We start from the raw sequence: 20,536 nt of genomic DNA, 5'->3' as shown, positions 1-20,536 counted from the left end.
GAATGGTGAAATACTGTCGCCACCATTTTTTGACTTGGTGCCCTGGATATAAAAACACAAAAACTATTTAACTACATGTCCCAGCTAGTAGGCTTCTCCACAGGTAAGGAGACACAAAAAGATAAGCCACCGGTAGGCTGTCTACAATTGCTGTCTCCAGCTTTAAAAGGACAAAAAAAGTTTAATGATTTCCCAAACCCTGAACTCCTCGAGTTATAGAAAATAAAAATAGTAACTGCCTGAGGCAATGTCATCTCACTGGTGGCTTCCATGAATTGTGAAGTCTGCGCCAGTGATAAGAGGCTGGGAGAAAACTTTCAGATCTTAACCCGTGCTAAAACTCTTATGAGTCAAGCTTTTTCCATAGTAGCCAATCGGATAATTTTTAAGCATTAAATTCACATACACTAACACATGTAATAGCAACAACAGTAATAATAAAGGCTAGAGGGAGGGTACACATTAACTCTTAACGGAATCTGAGTCTACTGCCTATAAAGATAAAGATGTGTTAATTACATTTAAAGCTTTCTGCAGGACCATAGTCTTCTTGAACTTAGAGGGGTTGAGGGATAAAAGGCTACATTTTGGGAACAGTGTATACTGCTCAGTATAAGGGGTGCACTAAAATCTCAGGAATCACCAATTAAGAACTTTTCCATGTAACCAAAAACCACCTGTACACCAAAAATTCTGAAAATTAATAAAATAAAATAAAAAGTCATTGCTAATACTGCATTTTGACTTAAACATTTCTCCAACTTCTTCTACCAACCAGACCAGTGTATCATTTTTTTCAGGATCGTATAGAATTTTCCAGACTTCATTTTCTAGGTCAATCTGAGAACCAAATATAAACATGTGAAATATGTGCTAATGCTTACCATTTATATTTTCTGCTAGTTGATAGTTATTTTTTTATTTTTAATGAGCATTCCTTGGATAGTGTTAAATCAGACATTGGCAACCTCCCAAAGATGGAGAAGGGGTGGGCTTTCAGCGTGTCACAGGCCCATGGGTTTGTTCCTGACTAGATCCCCATTCCTGCTGCTGTCCAGAGCCACCACCAACCTCCCCAAGAGTCTGATTTATCACCCTGAGTGAAATCAGAAATTCACTGTAAAACCGTGCCCCACCTGCCTCCAGCTTCCTGGGGTCTGGCTTTTGAAAAGGGATGAATAGGGCCGGGCATGGTGGCTCATGCCTGTAATCCCAGCACTTTAGGAGGCCAAGGTGGGCGGATCACGAGGTCAGGAGATAGAGACCTTCCTGGCTAACATGGTGAAACCCCGTCTCTACGAAAAATACAAAAAATTTGCCAGGCGTGGTGGCCTGTAGTCCCAGCAACTCGGGAGGCTGAGGCAGGAGAATGGCGTGAACCCAGGAGGCGGAGCTTGCAGTGAGCTGAGGAGATCGGGCCACTGAACTCCAGCGTGAGCGACAGAGCAAGGTTCCATCTCAAAAAAAAAAAAAAAAAAGAAAAAAGAAAAAGATAAAAAAGAAAATGGATGAATATAGAACATTGATGTTATTATTACCTCTGAAAAGATTGCTAGTCCTTGGTCTAGACTATAATTATGTTTGTTTACATTTAATAGCTATCTTCCAACTACATAAATTTCCCCATTCCAACTTTTATGTTTGTGCATGTAAATATGTTCATTTCTAATGAGATAAGATTAGTTTTCTTTTTAATTTGTTTACCAAGTGTGCTAACCATAAAATCCTCCACAAATGCCATAGATCAGGGGTCCCCAACCTTTTTGTCACCAGGGTCCAGTTTCATGGAAGACAGTTTTTCCACTAGTTAGATTTTCATTGGGAGCGTGCAACCTAGATCCCTCTCATGTACAGTTCACAATAGGGTTTGCGATCCTGTGAGAATCTAATGCTGCTGCTGATTGGATAATCTGATTTGACAGGCGTTGGATGCCGGTCTACCGCCCGGGAGTTGGGGGTCCCTGCCATAGGTGATCTACCTGAGATCTGGATAGAGGAGGCACTCAATAAATATTTATTGCATTAAATAAGCATGCCAACTCACTGTACAACAGCAACCAACTCACTTCCTAGAAAACCAGGCCATTCAATCATCTTCTCGCCTCTCCTCACCACTCTCATACATAGGAGACTCCTCTCTATACCAGATCTTATCATTCCACAGCATTTTAACCTCCACGTCTGTGACCTATTTACCACTTAAAACTAAACACAGCTTATATCCAATGTTACATCCTTTCAGACACCGTCTTGCCAGTTTTTTCTGCCCCTTGATCTATTTCCCCAATTAGAACCGTCAAACCTGCATCATTCTACATATTCCCTCTTCACTCAGTTTCACTGAAAGTGGGTAGAAGAAATATCACACAGGAATGATCTCATGATTTAGCTGATTCTTTCTCATTCCTCAAAACATGCTTCCTAAAACTTTCTCAGCTTATCCCCACCCCTTTTTTTGTAAATTTATCTGCATCTAAGCCTCTCATGGTCTTCCTATCTTCAAAGAGCAGTCTTTATTTCTTTCAAAGCCTATCCTCACCTGCCCTTTTATTTTCATCTCCTTCTGCTTCCTCAGGGACCTTCCTTAATGGATTATCTCCTAGTTCTATAGTATGTTCAACCTACTTCTGTTCAGTGATTCTTTCACTATAATGTAGACATCTGCTTATTTAGAAAATCTGTCTTTGAGTCCTGTTACTCCTTCCTTTTCTTCCTGACATAGAAAAATAAATCATAAAACAAAAGTTCACTCCAATCCAAAGGGAAAATGTTCACTTCCTACAATTCATTCACTCAAACTCTAAAATTCTACTCCAAAAACCACTCTCACTACAATTATCGATATACTCCTTGATGTTGTATACAATGGATACATTTCAGACATGTTGGTGACATTTTCAGAGTAATGAAAGCTACTGACCCCTCCTACCTGTTGAAATGCCTTTGTTGGCTTTTATAGCACAGTTTTCTCCTAAGTAATCTACTGCTCTGACCCCTCTGAAGTAGATAGCTGTGTTAATTCCTCTCTCTGTGTCCACAATAACATTTCTTTGGTTCCTTCTCAGCCAAAAGTTCCCCTAGTTTTCACATTCTCCCTGGGTATACCATCCATTGTTGCTATGCTTTTAAATTACCAACTATAGTCAATGAGCCAGATCTGTCAGCAGATCAGACTTGTGTCTCCCTAAAAATTCATATGTTGAAACCCTAGCCCCCAGTATTTTAAAATATGACTGTATTTGGAGATAGGGACTTTAAAGAGGTGATTAATAAGTTAAAATGAGACCAACAGGGAGGAGCCTCATCTCATTTGATGAGTGTCCTTAAACAAAGAGGAAATCTGTGCTCTCTTTGGCAGTATATATACTAATATAGGAAGGATACATAAAAGATTAGCACAACCCCTGTGCACGGTTGACATGCATATCTGTGAAGTGTCTCATATTAAAAGACAGAGAAAGAAAGAGAGAAGTTTGAAACTTCTTGGAATCTGAACACACAGAGAGACAACAGGGATGTGTGTGTGTGTGTGCACAGAGGAAGGACCACGTGAGAACACAGTGAGGAGGCAGCCATCTGCAAGCCAAGGAAACAGCCTCTGGAGAAACCATACTTGCCAACACCTTGATCTTGGACTTCTCATCTCCAGAGTTGTAAGAAATCAATTACTATTGTTTAAACCATCCAGTCCGTGGTATTTTGTTTTGGCAGCACTAGTAAACTAACCTGAGATCCTTCTCTTGAGCTCCAGATTCCTCAATACAGAAGCATTCTAGTAAACAAAAACTGAATGTTTTGTAACTTCCCAAATCCTTGTTCGCAATTATATTCATTTTTCTACCCTCAAAATCTGATTCTCTTCTTTTATTCCTATACTGATAGTAGGAATACAGCTAACCAGTTTCCCAAACCAGAAACCTGGGAGTTATCACTGGTACATTCAGTTTTTTCATCCACCAATTTTACTCGTTTACCAAGTCATGTTCATACTGCAAATCTAAAATCCATCCTCCTTCTCCATATCATTATTTCCCACTTAAATGTTTTATCAACCTCCTTGTTGGTTTCCCATCTTACTACAGCCAGAATAAACTTAGCAAAATGCAGATCTCATTATGTCATTCCTTTGCTATAAATTTTCACTGGTTTTTCATAGCCAACAAAATAAATCCTAAGTCTTCATTATGGCATAAAATGCCCTCCACAGCCTAGTGACGGCATCCACTATCATCTGCCTTTCCCAGTCTATAGTCCAGGCATCCTGAATCACGTGAAGTTTTTGAAGGTTGAATAATCTTTCCTCCTTGCCTTTTTCCAGCCTTCCCTTCATTACCTGCCTTTTTTATTATTATTAGTAGTAGTAGTAGTATTACAGGAGCCTCCCTCTCTCGCCCAGGCTAGAGTGCAGTGATGTGATCTCAACTCTTCTGCCTCCCAGGTTCAAGCGATTCTCCTACCTCAGCCTCCCAAGTAACTGGGACTGCAGACATGCATCACCACCCTGGGCTAATTTTTGTATTTTTAGGAGAGATGGGGTTTCACCATGTTGTCCGGGCTGGTCTTGAACTCCTCACCTTAGGTGATCCTTCCACCTCAGCCTCCCTAAGTGCTGGGATTACAGGCATGAGCCACTACGCCCAGCCACCTGCCTAACTATCATTCTTCTCCTACAAAAGTAAACACAGACGACATTTGTGGAAAGTCTTACTTAAATGACCTGCCACAGGCTAGCCTGATCTAGGCGCTGCTCCAGTAACAGCCGTGAGAGCTTTGTGTATATTAGTTCCCTATCACACTAGCATTGCAATAGACTCTTTACGTGTGAGTCTAAGGCACTGGATTTAAAGTCTTTGAAAAACCATGTCTTTGTATCCTGAGGGTCCGGTATGAATTCAATAAATGTAAATTGGTGGAAGAATAAATGAATGAATGAATGAACATATGAATGCAGTTTTAGGCATGTCAAATTCCTCATAGAATTTCCTGAGGGATAAGCCATTAGTAGACACAGATATATTCTGAGTCTGAGAATTTTCTTAGATAAATGTTTTCAGATAAACACCCTAATCCCTCAAGGTATTAAATTTTCCCAACTCTTATTTAAAAAAATACAGCCACTTCCTACAGGCAATTTATTGGCATATCTACTTAGTTCCGCAGTTTCATAAACATCTAATGTCATGGTCAAACACATGTGCCCTTAAGGCCAAGGTCCTCAAACTTTGTATTGCTTTATATTACTTATATTCTACCAGGTGAGTGTGTGTTGGAGGGGAAGTTCTTCTTTTCTCAAAAAAGTGAAATAGTAAAGTATACCTTTGTAATACAATTGATTCAAAATAAGTAGGCCCTAAGTGTGCATCACTTTGGAAAGCAATTATTTTGATTTTTACTAAAGTTTTATAATTACTATTCATTAAAATTTCATCTTATTCCAGCCTCCAACAGAAGTTTAAAAAAAAAAAATCTACCTACCTGCAGCTTTTGTTGAAAATATGAGTTTCTTTTCCTGCTTTTCTTACAAGTCTCTCAAATTACTCAACTTTCTTATCTACTAATTCTTATCTAGTAATTTAGAGTCACTACAAATTGTTCTTACTACTGCGGCTTGCTAACTTCTTGGGTTTTTAACTGTATCATTCTTTATTGAGTTTCTACTGCTTTTTGTTTATTTGTTTGTTTGTTTTTAGAGACAAGGTCTTGCTCTGTCGCCCAAGCTGGAGTGCAGTGGCGCGATCTCGGCTCACTGTAATCTCTGCCTCCTGGGTTCAAGTGATTCTTCTGACTCAGCCTCCAGAGTAGCTGGGATTACAGGCATGCACCGCCATGCCCAGCTGGTTTTTTTTTTTTTTTTTTTTTTTTTTTTTTTTGCCATGTTGGCCAGACTGGTCTCAAACTCCTGGCCTCAAATCTGCCTGCCTGGGCCTCCTAAAGTGCTGGGGTTACTGGCGTGAGCCACCACACACTGCCAAGTTTCTACTGTTTCTTAATGGTGAATGCATGTTTACATGAAGCATATGCCCAAGTCTCTGGAATATGTATAAGAATGAGTTATAGAGAGACTTCCTACCTGCTATAATACATACCTATTTCTATCTCAGGCCTGTGTGCCTGCAGCTAGAACTGTAGATGTCAGGAATAGGATGACCTCTCAGGTATTATGCTTGCATAAAACTTTGTTATTCCTCAATTATCTCATTTATCATAGTATTATAATGAGTGATAAAGCTGTTGTCCCCTTGACTAGTTTATAAGTGAGCATAGTGTCTTCCTACTTATCTGTCTTTATTATTTTTTATTTTTTGAGACAGTCTCTTCCTGTCTCCCCAGGCTGGAGTACGGTGGTGTGATGTCAGCTCACTGCAACCTCTGCCTCTTGAATTAAAGCGATTCTCATGCCTCAGCCTCCCTCATGCCACTACGCCCACCTAATTTTTGCATTTTTAATAGAGATAGGGTGTGGCCATGTTGACCAGGCTGGTCTTGAACTCCTGACCTCAAGCGATCTGCCCGCCTCAGCCTCCCAAAGTGTTGGGATTACAGGCATAAGCCCAACCTCTCTCTGTATTCTTAGCACCAGGAACAACCTAGCATTTATAGATGTTCAACAAATGGTTGTTGTTTTAAATTGCTTTAGCCAGCTTCTTATCTCTTGTCAATGTTGAAATAATTTTCCTTAACTTTTTGGTAGGGTAGAATCTTTTTTTTAAATGCTTCTTTTTAATTTTTTCAGTCAAATGAATGTTTAATCATTAACTGTAAACCCATTTTGGATGTATTTTACCATGTTTAGTTGCAGTTTAGACATCACTCAGTCCCACCATACTCTGCTCTGCATCACTGAATTTATTGCACCAAATTCAGTTCCTAGCTGTCTTTAAACTATATGGACTGTTAGTCTTTCTTGGTTATGCATATAGTTTGGAAACCTGTCTAGTATTTTCTTTCTCAGGCTCAAAACTCTATTTATTCATTTTAGAATGTAGGTATTGTATATTGGCCACAACTTCATATTTCTATTGATTATTACACTGCGATTCATATTAAGATAGATATATTTCAAGATACCAAAGATGAGTTATGAAGTGAACAAAAATGCTTATCAATGATTTACATTTATCCTGGGAAATACTATACATCTATTTGCCATGGTAACCAGGCTTGTTTTCTTACACCATTTCTTTCCCTTGCATCTCTGGCCTGTTTGAAAACATAGCGACCAAAATGCTAACTAATGCAACCATTTGATGATGCCGGATAGGAAAAAGAAAAAAGATTATGTAGCCACAATCTACATGAGAACTAAGCATGCACTTTCTTTTAAAGGACTTATCTGAAGTGAGCTAATTGAGTGTGTTGTTGAAGGACAGAAACCTGAGATCATAAAATCGTAACTAGTGAGTTTGAATCCTGATTAAATAAACATTCATTAAATCCAATGAGTAATACCCACGGAAAATCAAGCAAGTGTGTAATCACAGTAACTTGAAAACTGCTATTCTTAATCTCGGGGACTCTATCAGTGATCAGCCTGTCAGGACTTAAGAGCAGAAGGTAACTATCACAAGGTCTTTGGAAAGGCATAAAGGCAGGAATCACAAGTAAAGGACCTGCTAGAATTTAGAGACAGTGCAATAGGGACAGTGCTACCAAAAAGGTATCTGTGAATAAATGGAAATGCAAAGTATTTACATGACTCACATCAGGGGGTCTTTGCATAGCCAGTCACCTTGGAATGAATCAGTACCAGGGAAGAGTAAACCAATAAACCAAGAAATTGATGATGAGAACTAGAGAAGAGTCATAAAATAAGGTGAAGAACAGACCATTTGTGAGTCCCAAAGGTTCCATATCCAGCTAGTCTTTGTGAAATAGTTGAGGATAGAAGTGGGTCTGCTGTTGAGTTTCTGTGACCATTGGTGGTAAGAATTCAAATATATATAAAATACTCAAGGCTAATTTAACTGTTACTTTAAATTATAGAAATCTGAATATCCAGAATATAGAACACAGGATCCCCTCCTTCTGGAGACATCAAGAATATAAATCAGATGAAATCCGTTAGTCTTTGAGACATCACCTCTGATAATTACACGTGGTGTTAATACTTTCATTTTTGCTTTTGAAATGCTGTTACTTCAAAGACTAGCTGCTGAAGGAGAAGATTGCAATATAAACGAGATATTTAATTCCTAAGGTGCCTAATATAGGCTTATGTTTTAAAAGAAGATTCAAGCTTATTTCTAGGTCAGTAAAAACATGTATAGCAACTGTTATTTTAGGGTTCATGAAACTACTCAGTAGTCCATATACTTTAATCTATGTTGCATCTATATCCTTTATTGAAAACATAATCATTAATTTGTGGGCCATTTTTGTGGAACTGTCAGTGGGATAGATGGCCTTTATGAATTGAGACCAAAGCTGATCCTTCACGCAATTTACTGAAAATAATAAGCCTTATCAGAACAGAATACATTCACTGTGTTACATTTAAACATCATAATGATTCTTGAACATAAACTCTGAGATGGTTAGGGGGATCTGACCTTAGCAAGAACATCACTTACATTTATACTAGCATCTAAATAAGCATGGTGCATTCCTAATTTCCTGTATGCATTCAATTATATAAGAGTCAGTACTGTAAAAGTATGTTTTTTAATCCTTGGAGCTCTTCTACCATAGAGATGACTTTATATACATATATACACACACACATATACACATACACAAACACACATACATGTGTGTACATTTACAGTTCATGTATCTATAGCACTTACACTATATATAGTGTGTGTGTCTATATATAGAGAGAGAGACACACCAAACATACATTCTCTCTCAATTGGGGCCTACTGTGAATACAAAAATCCAATTTCAGCTTGAGTTGTATATATGTTTACATTCACAACATAAAAAGTTCTGAAGCTTGACCCAATTGTGCTTGACTTTACTGTTATACTTGTAAGGTAACAGTACTTTCTAAAATATTGATATTGCCCTTAAACATTAAACTCTTCAAAGATACTAAATGTGGTACAGAATATATACAGACAACATGATGAGGCAGTTACATTGCTTACATAAACAGTGAAGTTTCCATATTTGGATGTATTTTCATTGTGTATATATTATTCCATCTGGTAGCCTACCCTGAGGGTTTATTTTATCACCCTACTTGTCCCATAAAGATTCTTGAGATTTTTATTGTAAGAAACAATGAAAATGCTAATTAGTTATATTTTTCATCATAATCTTTTTTTTATACTAAAGGATCTCTCTCCTTTTTTGTTTCTGCTTCTATATGCTATTTCCAATGAGTTTTGTTGCCGCAAAGCTATCATTTTTAGGCTTCTAATATTGTTTTCTGTTCACAGGGCTTAATAACTACTTTTTAATGGATTCTGTTTACCTCAGAGGCAGGCATTTTGGAGAATTCAGCTTATATTAGGGCAGAATTAAAAAATTCTATGTGGCTTTGGGGGCTTCTTCCCTCAGAAAATTAAAATGGTTTAATATTTTGACTGAAAGAGGAGCTGACATGATTCTTTTTAAAAGGAGACACTGGGATTTGAAATGGATCACAAAAGAAGACAATCCTGCATGTATTTAAATGCATAGACAGTATATTTTATGCACATAATTATTTTAGCTCTTTTAATTATTATTTCTTACCTGCTTTTAAAAAAATGGCTGCCTAACCAAGCACTGGAAGTTGAGGTTCTGTTGCTTCAATAAACATAACCACGGAGTCCAAGTCGCACATTCTTTTTAAAAGCTTCTTTTTCAACCTAAAATTTTCTCCATTCCTCTGTTCCCTTTAGTCATGAAAAGTCCATTTCATAACTGAATTAAATAATGCTAAATTTAGTACCCAAAAAGGGGTTCTTTAATGTATTCATTTGCTCATTTGAACACGCATTTCTCTGTGCCCCTAATACCTGCATAGATTGATGGCAGGCACAAAGGGTCACCTTTTCATAGCGCGGTTAGTGATAGAATAAGGTAAAGGAAAAAGTCGGAGACGGTTTAGACTTCAGTAGACATAGATAAGAGAATTAAAAGGGAAAGCTGCATTTAATTTTAGAGATGATTAATTTGCATGAGAATAGTTGTCACCTACAAGACAATTTAAAGGAGAGCAGTCATTAACTGATATAAGAAACAATAGTCATCACCTACCACAAATTTTTATAGCCCAAACAAGGTACAAAACAGGGAGGACATTGTGCTAGAAGTTGGAATAGAAAATATATGATCCCCGCCTCTTTACTATCTGGCTGGGAAGAGAAGATTAATTCCAGAAAGCATTATCTTCATTTTATCTCCACCTTCTCACTCCCTGGCCCTTTGTCAATATTTCTCCTCTGCACTCATCACTATCTGCCTTGTTTTAGTTATTCCTACATGCACATGTGATACTTGTGATACCAGACTATGAACCCCATGAGGGCAACAACTGTTTCATCGCCATATAAATAAAACCAGGCAGCATTCCTTACAACAGAGAACACATAACAAATATTAGTGAATGAATAAATCAAACTATAAAGCAGGATAACATATGCTAATGCCACATAAATGGGATCTTTGATCAGATATCACGTTAGCAAGGCCTTCTCCAGCCACCTGATGCGTATTGTTCCTCTGGTCTAGCAGCTCTTTAACCACTCACTCTGCTTCATTTGCAAAATTCTTATTGCTACCTTTCATATAGTAAATGTTAACTTATTTTTAGCATAATACAGTTGTATATAAGCTCTTTGGGAGACGGGAATTTGTTTTATCCACTGCCATAAAAATCCCTTCAATTTAGAGCACTGCCTGACACAAAGTTGCACTCCAGTATTTGTTGATCAAAGAAATGAAGAAATAATAGTATAGGGAATACTGATAATTTTTGTTTTAGATAAGTTGATTTTAAGCCATCCAGATATATTTAGTGAATACCCAAATACAAAATGAGAAGGAGCAGGTCCCTTATCTTCTTAAAAATCCTGAGTGATGTGCTAACATAATACTTACATGTTGGTTTAGGTGTTAAACTATCAATAATATCATGCTTTAAGGTGAATTCCTGTAATTCACATCCAAGAACTGTTTTCATCATTTGAACAAGTTATTCACATGTAGTGTATCTGAAGCCGTATAAACAAGCAACTCCCCAAAGGATACTTATTTCAAACTAGCATTTGGCTGGGATGCGTGGTCCCTAAAGAGCTGACATTGCCCAGGAATATTCATTTCTGAGTGCTGCACTGAGGTCAGGATTCCAGGACCTCTGCTGCTACTAAATAACAGATGTTCCAGTGTTTCAACTTCCTTTTCACTGGCTAGAGGTATGGGGGATATAGGGGTGGCATAGATGGATTCTAAAATGCCTTCCAGTTCCAATGCTTACAGATTATATTATTGATAGTAAGGATGATTCTGATGGAGGAATGGGGAATGTGATGGGAAACAGCAGGATAATCACATTCCAACTAAACACATGTGCTCTGTAACCACGACTTTTTACCTGTGCCTACATTTGGTGACATTTCCGACAGAAATACTTAAAGTGCATCAATAACAAATAAGTTCTCTCTCTGTCTCTCTCTCTCTCTCTATATATATATATATATTCTATATATATGATATATACATATTCTCTCTATATATATGATATATATATATATTCACCAACCACAAAATGAAGAATTATATACTGCAGTTTCAATAGAAAGTTAATAAACTTCCTTCTACTAAATTTTTATGTATATAAATGAGTTTTAGGCTTTCTAATTTCTCTTCATCTTTTAATTATAACTATTCACATTTTCTTTGTTGAATGTCAAGAAGCCTGCTTATACTATGAAAAAAACAGTTGAAATATGTGAATGCTGGTTTTATATCAGAAATTGAGGATTATTTTTAATACCGTACAAGGAAATGTCCTTTACTGAATGTCCATATGAAATGGCCTTTTTTCATTTCCTAATAACATAATTAGGCTAACTAAGCAGCTAATACTAACTTAAAGATAATTAAATGAAACTCCCAAAAAGGCATAGTTAAAGTCTAAATAGATAATAGTGCAGTGGGAAAGATACTGTTTAAAAGCGATTGATACAGTACTATAAAATGTAATTAACATGAATTTGCTTTAATTGTAGTTGATTGTTTCATTTTCAAAAACATGCTCTCAAATACTGAGAGAACATAAGTTATCATAACTTGAACTTATTCATTTGATCAATGCAATAGTAAACTTTCCTCATTTTCTTTTTTACAAGTTAAGGAACATAAAAATAATTTTTCAAGATTTTTATATGTTTTCTCTAAGTGCAGCTTTTCATTACATGTTATTTCTCTCAGGGATGTATGGAAGAATTAAAAATATTATTTAAAAACATAGGAATATTAATACACAATAAATTATATTATCAGGATATTTAAAATAAAAATAAGTAGTCTTTCAGGTACATTTTCAGTAATGGTCACATTTCCTAATTGATAGAACACGGTGTAAATTAAAAGCCAGGACTAGTAATTAAAAAAGAATGTAAAATGTGTTAAGATTCCTAAACTATACTATTCTTTCTATGAGACACCAATACATATTCAAAAAGCGTAAAGACTCCATTGAATCAGCCAAAAATTACCAGCGTTCTCCACGAATAGTATATAAACTAGTCCTACTAATCAGCCATTTAATGATTATTGAAAGACACTGTACTCTTTCTGTACTGCAACATTATAGAGCAAAAGCTGGAAAAAAGACTTCAGAAATGAAGCCATGACAAGAGTATCTGAATGGGAAACATGTTTCTATTATACATTCGTTAAAATGCTTTAGCTGTATGTAACACAATAGCCAGTTAAAAGTATTTTAAGAAACAGTTGTTTGTTGTCTCTCTTAACAAGAACTCTGAAGTTAGGCAGTTTAATGGTTGATTCAACAGGTTAAGAATGCTTGTTCAACATTTCTGCTCTGCCATTATTTGGTTTGTTGGTGATATTCCTACTCAGGGTGTTAAAATGACTACAGCAGCCATAAGCATCACATGGTCATAGAACGACTTGCAAAGAATAAAGAAAGGTCAGCCTTCCCAAGTGTCGGGGATTTCTAGAAGACTCCCCAACTATCCTGTTGGCTAAAACATCTTTACTTGTCCATTTCTAAACAAATCATTGCCAAAGACAGATGGGATTGGCATGACTGACTTAGACAATATATCAATTTATCTCATGAAACACTGGTTGAATACTACTTTTTTCTGAGCAGAGTTTTGTATCAAGCACCAAGCATCATGCCTATCATCCCGTGCATTTTTGATGAATAAACAAAGAAATCCTATGGGTTTTTTTATATGCTTTTTCTAATGGTGTCATACAAATGGAGATAGAGGAGGCACTCCAGTCTACTATGATCTTACTAGTTGGCATTTCTTAAACAAGTCTGCAGGAGGATAGAGTAGTAATGATGAGTATCCTAGAGACCCTATCGTGTAGTGTTGAAAGATGTCAGTAGAACTCAGAAGAGCTTTATCTTCTGCAGAAAGAGACCACAATAGGAGCACTAATTGGAAAGATGCTGGTAGCATTTCTATAGTCTGTGCAAGAAATAGACATCCAAAACCAATGTGAAAAGTTCTGCTTTCTAATTTTCTTAGCAAAAGGAATATTTAATGTATTTAAGTAATACCATAACTGGCATTTCATGCATGTACAATTCTACTATCTAAACATGATTGGGACATTCTATGCCTAGAGAGAAAATATGACTAAGAGGCCTGAAAATTTGAGGAGAGCAGTATAATCAATGACCAGATCAGAATAGCATAGTTACAACAAAAGTAAGTTATAATCCAAAAAAATAGAAAAATAAAGGATGAGAATCACCTGTAAAGTCTACATGATCAAAAATGCAAACTCTTTCATGTTTTTTCTTTAAGAGAAATGAGAAGTGGAAATAACATTTCAGAGATCCATGAACTTGAAGTCTTAAGAGCATAAATTCATGGGAAGTAATGGTAGGAAAGGCACAGTAAACAGAGATGGTTCCATTGCTGCTTGCAGGAAACAGCCTTCTTCTTTCTCTTTTCTTTACCTTTTAATGATTCTCTGGCTTCTTACTTGAACCATTGGGATAATAGGGACCATCTACAAATAGAGCCTTTATTTAGTAAAATAGTTGTAATAAGAAAGTGGAGTACTTCATCATCACCTGAAAGCAAAAGGGATACTGCTGAGTACAAGGAAAGCCTCTGTCTGTAATTAGAAGTTATTTTCAATGTAGACAAGATTAATCAGAAGAAAAAAGTACAACATGGACTTCTGGAATATTATAACAAGATATGTAAATTTCCTTCTTGGTGATAAGTATAGCAAATTGCTTTATATTTTTCAATCTATTGCTACCAGTTTCATTTTAAGAAGTTAGAGGATTTTGCAATACAAGCAGCTTTTGGCAACACATACTCTGGGTAGACCTTAAGTGTCTCTATGTAGTTACTTTGAGTAGTCTCTGGTAGACCTTGAGGTGGAGCTTACTACTTAGAAACAGTTTACAGCAGGGCTCTTCAATTGCCTGTGGATCCAGGGCCTGTTAGGAACCAAGGTGCACAGCAGGAGGTGAGCAGAGGGCAAGCCAGAGAATCTTCATCGGTATTTACAGCCACTCCCCATTACTCGCAATACCACCTGAGCTTCACCTTCGTCAGATCAGCAGTGGCTTTAGGTTCTCATAGGAACACAAACCCTATTGTGAACTGCGCATGTGAGGGATGCAGATTGCACATTCCTTATGAGAATCTAATGCCTGATCATATGTCACTGTCTCCCATTGCCCCCATATAGGACCACCTGGTTTCAGAAAAACAAGCTCAGGGCTACCACTCGTTCTACATTATGGTGTGTTGTGTAATTATTTCTTTGTATATTACAATGTAATACCAATAGAAATAAAATGCACAATAAATATAATGCATTTGAATCATCACCAAACCATCATCCCATTCTTGGTCTGTGGAAAAACCGTCTTCCACGAAACTGGTCCTTGGTGCCAAAAAGTTTGGGGACTGCTGGTTTACAGCAAGGCTCAGAAGTAGCAACACAAATGAGTGCTGATAAAGTTAGAAACTCTGTATGTGTCTAAAACAAGACTAGGAGAGCGATAAGAATCCATCTTTCTACTGCAAGAACTATCACCCTTCCAGATTTGGTTGCTATTAACTGGACTAACCTAAGCATTAAGATCATATAGGCTCTGAAAATCCTTCAGAGTCATTAGAATTTTTGAGGGCTAACATACACCAGTGCATGAGTCTGTCCAGGTTCTCACAAACGCTTCCCTCTTATCAGATTACATGTATAGAGATATCCATCCGACAATGGAAGCAGAGCACTATAGCACTAACTAGGAGGTTGACATGTTGATATCAGATGCTGCAGTGTCAGTGGTAAAATTTGTTTCTCTGAGATAAATGATTTCACAGCTAAAGATGGGAAAATTCAACATTAGGTGTAGTCAGCACCTGCTCTATGAGCTATTTGTCACTGTGGAATCTGGTTTTCTTCAGAGTGGCAGTGTTAACTACATATTTGCTATCACAAAAGTAGTTAAATTTCTACTTCACAGCTTTACTTGAATTCTGATAAAATATATTTTGTTCTACATAAGGGAGAAAGCTCTCTAACAATGAAGAAAGAAAAGTTCTCTAAAAATGAGGAATATTCTGACAAAGACAAATTGTTTGAGAACTTTCTCCTAATATGAATAAGTAAAAAGCAATGCTATTCTGATGCCAAGAGAACCTCTTTTTTCCTGAACCCCGGTGGGCAGAAGTTGTCCTGTGAAATCTGTTTCTGCCTTTATCTATGTTCCTTAGAGGGAAGAGAAGCACAATTCCTAGATCTCACAGAGCATATTCAAGTGACTGAAGATATTACCCTCCTCCTCACTCCCCAAACACATGCCTACACTAAACAGAATGCAGTCATAGAACTTTCTTTCTGGCAAAGAAAGGCATTAATACTTAAGGGATATACCTAAGGATATTTAAATGGAATATGTTTGTGTTTCTGGCACCCCACATAAGAATCCAGATTCTAAATTTAGATTAAATGGTAAATGGATATTTAGATTTTTTTCCCATATCTTGGCTATTGTGAATAATGCTGAAATGAACTTGGGAGTGTAGATATCTCTTAGAGATCCTGATTTTAATACTCTTAGATACATATGCCTAGAAGTGGTATTGCTGTATCATAATGGAGTTCTAGTTTCAAATTTTTGAGAAACCTCCGTAATGTTTTCCCTAGTTGCTGCACCATTTTCCATTCCCACAAACATACAATGGAATATTATTTAACCTTTAAAAAGATGGAAATCCTACTGTTAGCAGCAGCAAATCCACATAGTTCTGCAGCAACCTCAGTTCTTGCCTCCTCAGAAGAAAGAATTCAATTGAGAGGCATAAGGCAGAGAGATGGAGGCAAGTTTTAGAGCAGGAGTTAAGATTTATTAAGAAGTATTAGAGCAGGAACAACAGGAAATAAAGTACACGTGGAAGAGAGCAAGGTGGGGGACTTGAGAGATTCGAGTGCATGGTTTGACCTTTGACTTGGGGTCTCAGATGTAGGCATTCTGCATGTGCAGTGGCCTGCCAGCACCTGGGAAGGGCTACAAGCACAGGGTGTTTACTGGAGTTGTATCCGTGCTCACCTGAGGCATTCTTCCATTACCAGTTGAGTGTTCCTAGAAAAAGGTCACATACCAGTTAAACTCTGCCATTTTGCCTCTCAGTACACGTGCTTGAGTCCATTACCCAGATCCTGAGATCTCATCAGGAAACTGCAGATCACTGGTTTCATTTGTTTCTATCTACTGGAAGACTGCCTTTGCTTGACACCGGTTGTGACCAATTATTATTTTAGAGAGAATCACCTGATGGTCACTTGACATTTCTAGTATATGTGTGTTTGTGTGTGGAGGGGTCCTCTCCTACCCTGGTCATGTCTGCTTGACTACCTACTATAACACTACCATATGCAACAACATGGATGAACCTTGAAAACATTATGTTAGGTGAAATAAGCCAGACACAGAAGGACAAATACTGCATGATTCCATGTTCCTCCTCTCCCCTTTACCCTTGACAACCACTGTGCTACCCTCTGCTTCTATGAGTTTGACTGTATTAGTGTCCAATGGTTGCTGGGGGTTCAGGGGAAGAAAAAATAGGAAGCTCATCTTCAGCAGGTATAAACTTTCAGCTATGGTAGATTAATAAATTCTAGAAATCTGCTGTATAACATAGTCAACAGTACTGTATTGTACACTAAAAATTTTGTTAAAAGAATAAATCTCATGTTAAATGTTATTGACACAATTTTAAAAATTAAATAAGTATCTGATGTAATGCATATGCTAATTAGCTTGATTTAACCACTCTACAGGGCTTACATATTTCAAAACATCACGTTGGGGGCAAGCATGGTGGCTCATGCCTGTAATCCCAACACTTCGGGAGGCTGAGTTGGGTGGGTTGCATGAGCCCAGGAGTCTGAGACCAGCCTGGGGAACATAGTGAGACCCCATATCTAAAAAGAACAACATAAAAAAAAAACCCATCATGTTGTACATAATAAATATATGCAATTTTTATTTATCAATTAAAAAATACATATTTTAAAATGATAAACCATCATAAGCAAATTCTAATCAAAGTGTTTACGTAACAATAAGGTTACATAAATATATAATCTTTATAGTTAATGAAATAGGGATTGAGATTTACATTGTAAAACAGACCCTTCTTTCAAAAGTATCTCTTTTGTTACTGAAGTTCAGCTGTTTAATTATACTCTTGATTGCGTAATAAAGGTAGACAGGTAAATATGCAGTATGGAAAGCATTCAGTGTCTAGTTTGGACTGTGAGACTAAATCCCCACTGCAATCTGGTGGACACATTATTGAGTCTCAGATTCCGTCACACACATGGGTGCATATGGCTTTCTTAAAAGCTAAAGCTGCAAAACTAAAGCCACACTATGTACAGATATACTCATTCCTAGTGTACACGTAATGTAAAAAAATGTAAATGACTTAAGAGTCCACTTTAATTAAGGGTTATGTAAATTATGCTCTATACTAGGGGTCTACAGACTTCTTCTGTTAATTACTGTATAGTAAATATTTTCACTTTTGTAAGCCACGATGTCTCTCAAAATCACTCAGCTCTGCTGTTGTAACAAGCAAGCAATCAGAAAAGATGCAAACAAACATGTCTGAGTTTCAATAAAATTTTATTTATCGACACTGAAATTTGGATTTCATGCCATTTTCCCATATCAGCCATTTAAAAATGTAAGGATCATTCTTAGTTTTCAAGTGTTACAAAAAAACGAGGCGGGCTAACTTCACCCACGGTCTGACATTTGCCACTCTGCTCTATAGAGGGGACCTTCCCAGACCCTGGAGACCCGACATCACACAAAGAAGAATTTCTTGTCCTGATCCCCTTGAAGCTTCTGAACAGCAAATTCAGCTGCCATGGATTTGTTAGTGTTGATCACTTGTTCAGCACAGTCTTGTCTGATGGAGCAGACGGAAAGCGCTTACCATGTCTATCATCCAGTTTTTGTTTCAAGATTCTTCCATCTTGATCTCATAGCATAATCCTCTAAGAAAAAAAAAATGTTAAAAGAACAAGACTTAAGCCTGGTTATGATTACAAAAATAGAAGTAACTGTACCACTCTAAAGATGTACTTTTGTCTATATTTCCCAGTGTTAAGAGTATCAAAAATGATCTCCTTTTATAAAACTGAGCAAGAGGAAGGGAAGCCTTACCTTATGGATGCCAATAACCGACCCTGAAAATGAAAATAAGATTTTTGCAGATGAGATAACTCTGATGGATTCAAAAGCAGACTCCACATACTCAATTCTCTCTTCCAATTGGTGCTCCCTCTGCTTCACTGTTCTTCAGTTCTTTAGAGAGCCTTATCATGGTTATAATACACACAGAGTGTCACTGTAGTACAGGGTCTTATCTTATGAGAAACAGGAGTATGAGCAGAAAAATACACAGTAGTGGGCCGAATTCAGATACTTGCTTCCAATATCACATTGCATTTTTACTTTCTGGGCAAGAAAAATGTAACATAAGACATAAAATAAAAATATTCCACAAGCCCAATACAGAATAAGAGGAAATAGTGGCATTGTTTTCTTTTTGCATCATCAGTTTTGAATCCCAGTGAATTATGCTGCAATACAAATTTGATTTTTTTAAATGTTGGTGCCTTAAATACATAGACTGAAATAGATGTTTAATTTTATCTTTAAAATAAAACGGTTCCATCTCAATAATCTGATTCCATAGATTTCTTTCCTTTTGTTTATAAAGACTATGTTTATAAAGTCACCATTTACATAATTTAAACTTAATATTTACTTGAAATATACATGACAAACCACTAGTCATAAAGTATAAAATGTAGGTTATCCTTTATTTTATTTTTGGATCAATAATCTGGTTTAGTAATTATGATTTGTATGATAGTTTAGACATAAATCTTCACTATCTCTCTCTCTAAAACTACTTAGATAGCATGCTTGAACATTGCAACAATGTGCTTCTTTGTAGCATGGAATATGCATAAGCCCAATTCCTTTTGCAGTCCCATTTTTTTCTCCTTCTAAAGAGAGGTCATACTGCCTACTGAAGAGGCAAATGAAATGAGGGTAAGAGCCTAAACAACTTTTAATTTAGGGAATATTCTCCATTAACGAATTCCCCAGAGCATCCTTCAGCGAAGGCCACAGGCTTCTTATTTCTCTGTATCAGTATTGGGGAGTTGAAACATTTAGAGGGTATTTGCTAGTGCCTGTCTCTCACACCCATTTTACCAGCTGGAGAGAAGTGTGTAGAAGTTCTAGTCAAATCAGCAAGTCTCCTGGACCCTTTCTGATTTTTTCTTCTGTACCTTGTAAATCACAGCACAAACCTTTCTTTGTGATTCTGGTGTTAGCAAATGTCTCTTTTTTTTTTCAATGATCGCTTTTTATTTAAAAAATGAAAATATTATTTATTTGTTAAATGATGAGCATTGAATAAACAATTATGTGCCCTAGTACTTGTCTATGAAGGGCTAATATATGACACAAATGTAAAACATACAGGAAAAAAAAAAAAAAAACTTCTTTAGAATGGCTTTTAAATTTGCTTTTTTATTTCTAAAATAAAGACATACATACACACACACAAATACAGTTCTATTACTTTTTATGTAATACTTCTTATAAAGAAAGAAAACCCACCAATAACTCTCAAAGAGGTCCTGACCTTGAGTATTTAATTATTTCCAGATATCACCAAATGAGTGGCATCAGGGCAGAGAGGAGAACCACGTGCTTGCACAGACATGCTGAGGTCAGCAGGCAGTGGCACCAGAGCTATAACACCATCCAGTGACATTACCCTGTTTGCATCACTGACACCTTTTTATTTGCCTTCCCATTCACCTGGTGAAGGGCAGG

The 20,536-nt window shown here is 36.8% G+C and overlaps 1 protein-coding gene and 1 non-coding gene across 2 annotated transcripts in view; both read left to right on the top strand.

Annotated features, from left to right (window-relative positions):
* The window catches only part of KCND2 (potassium voltage-gated channel subfamily D member 2), a 492,852-nt gene that overhangs the window by 414,806 nt on the left and 57,510 nt on the right, over nucleotides 1-20,536 (top strand). The window lies entirely within an intron of this gene.
* On the top strand, nucleotides 3,343-3,449 carry LOC126951782 (U6 spliceosomal RNA). The gene has a single exon (XR_007724644.1). It is a non-coding gene; the product is annotated as a U6 spliceosomal RNA (small nuclear RNA).

The sequence above is a fragment of the Macaca thibetana genome, chromosome 3 (genome assembly GCF_024542745.1).
Source record: "Macaca thibetana thibetana isolate TM-01 chromosome 3, ASM2454274v1, whole genome shotgun sequence".
Taxonomy (NCBI): Eukaryota; Metazoa; Chordata; class Mammalia; order Primates; family Cercopithecidae; genus Macaca; species Macaca thibetana.
The sequence above is the reverse complement of the archived record's forward strand: the minus strand, read 5'-3'. Positions and strand labels throughout refer to the sequence as shown.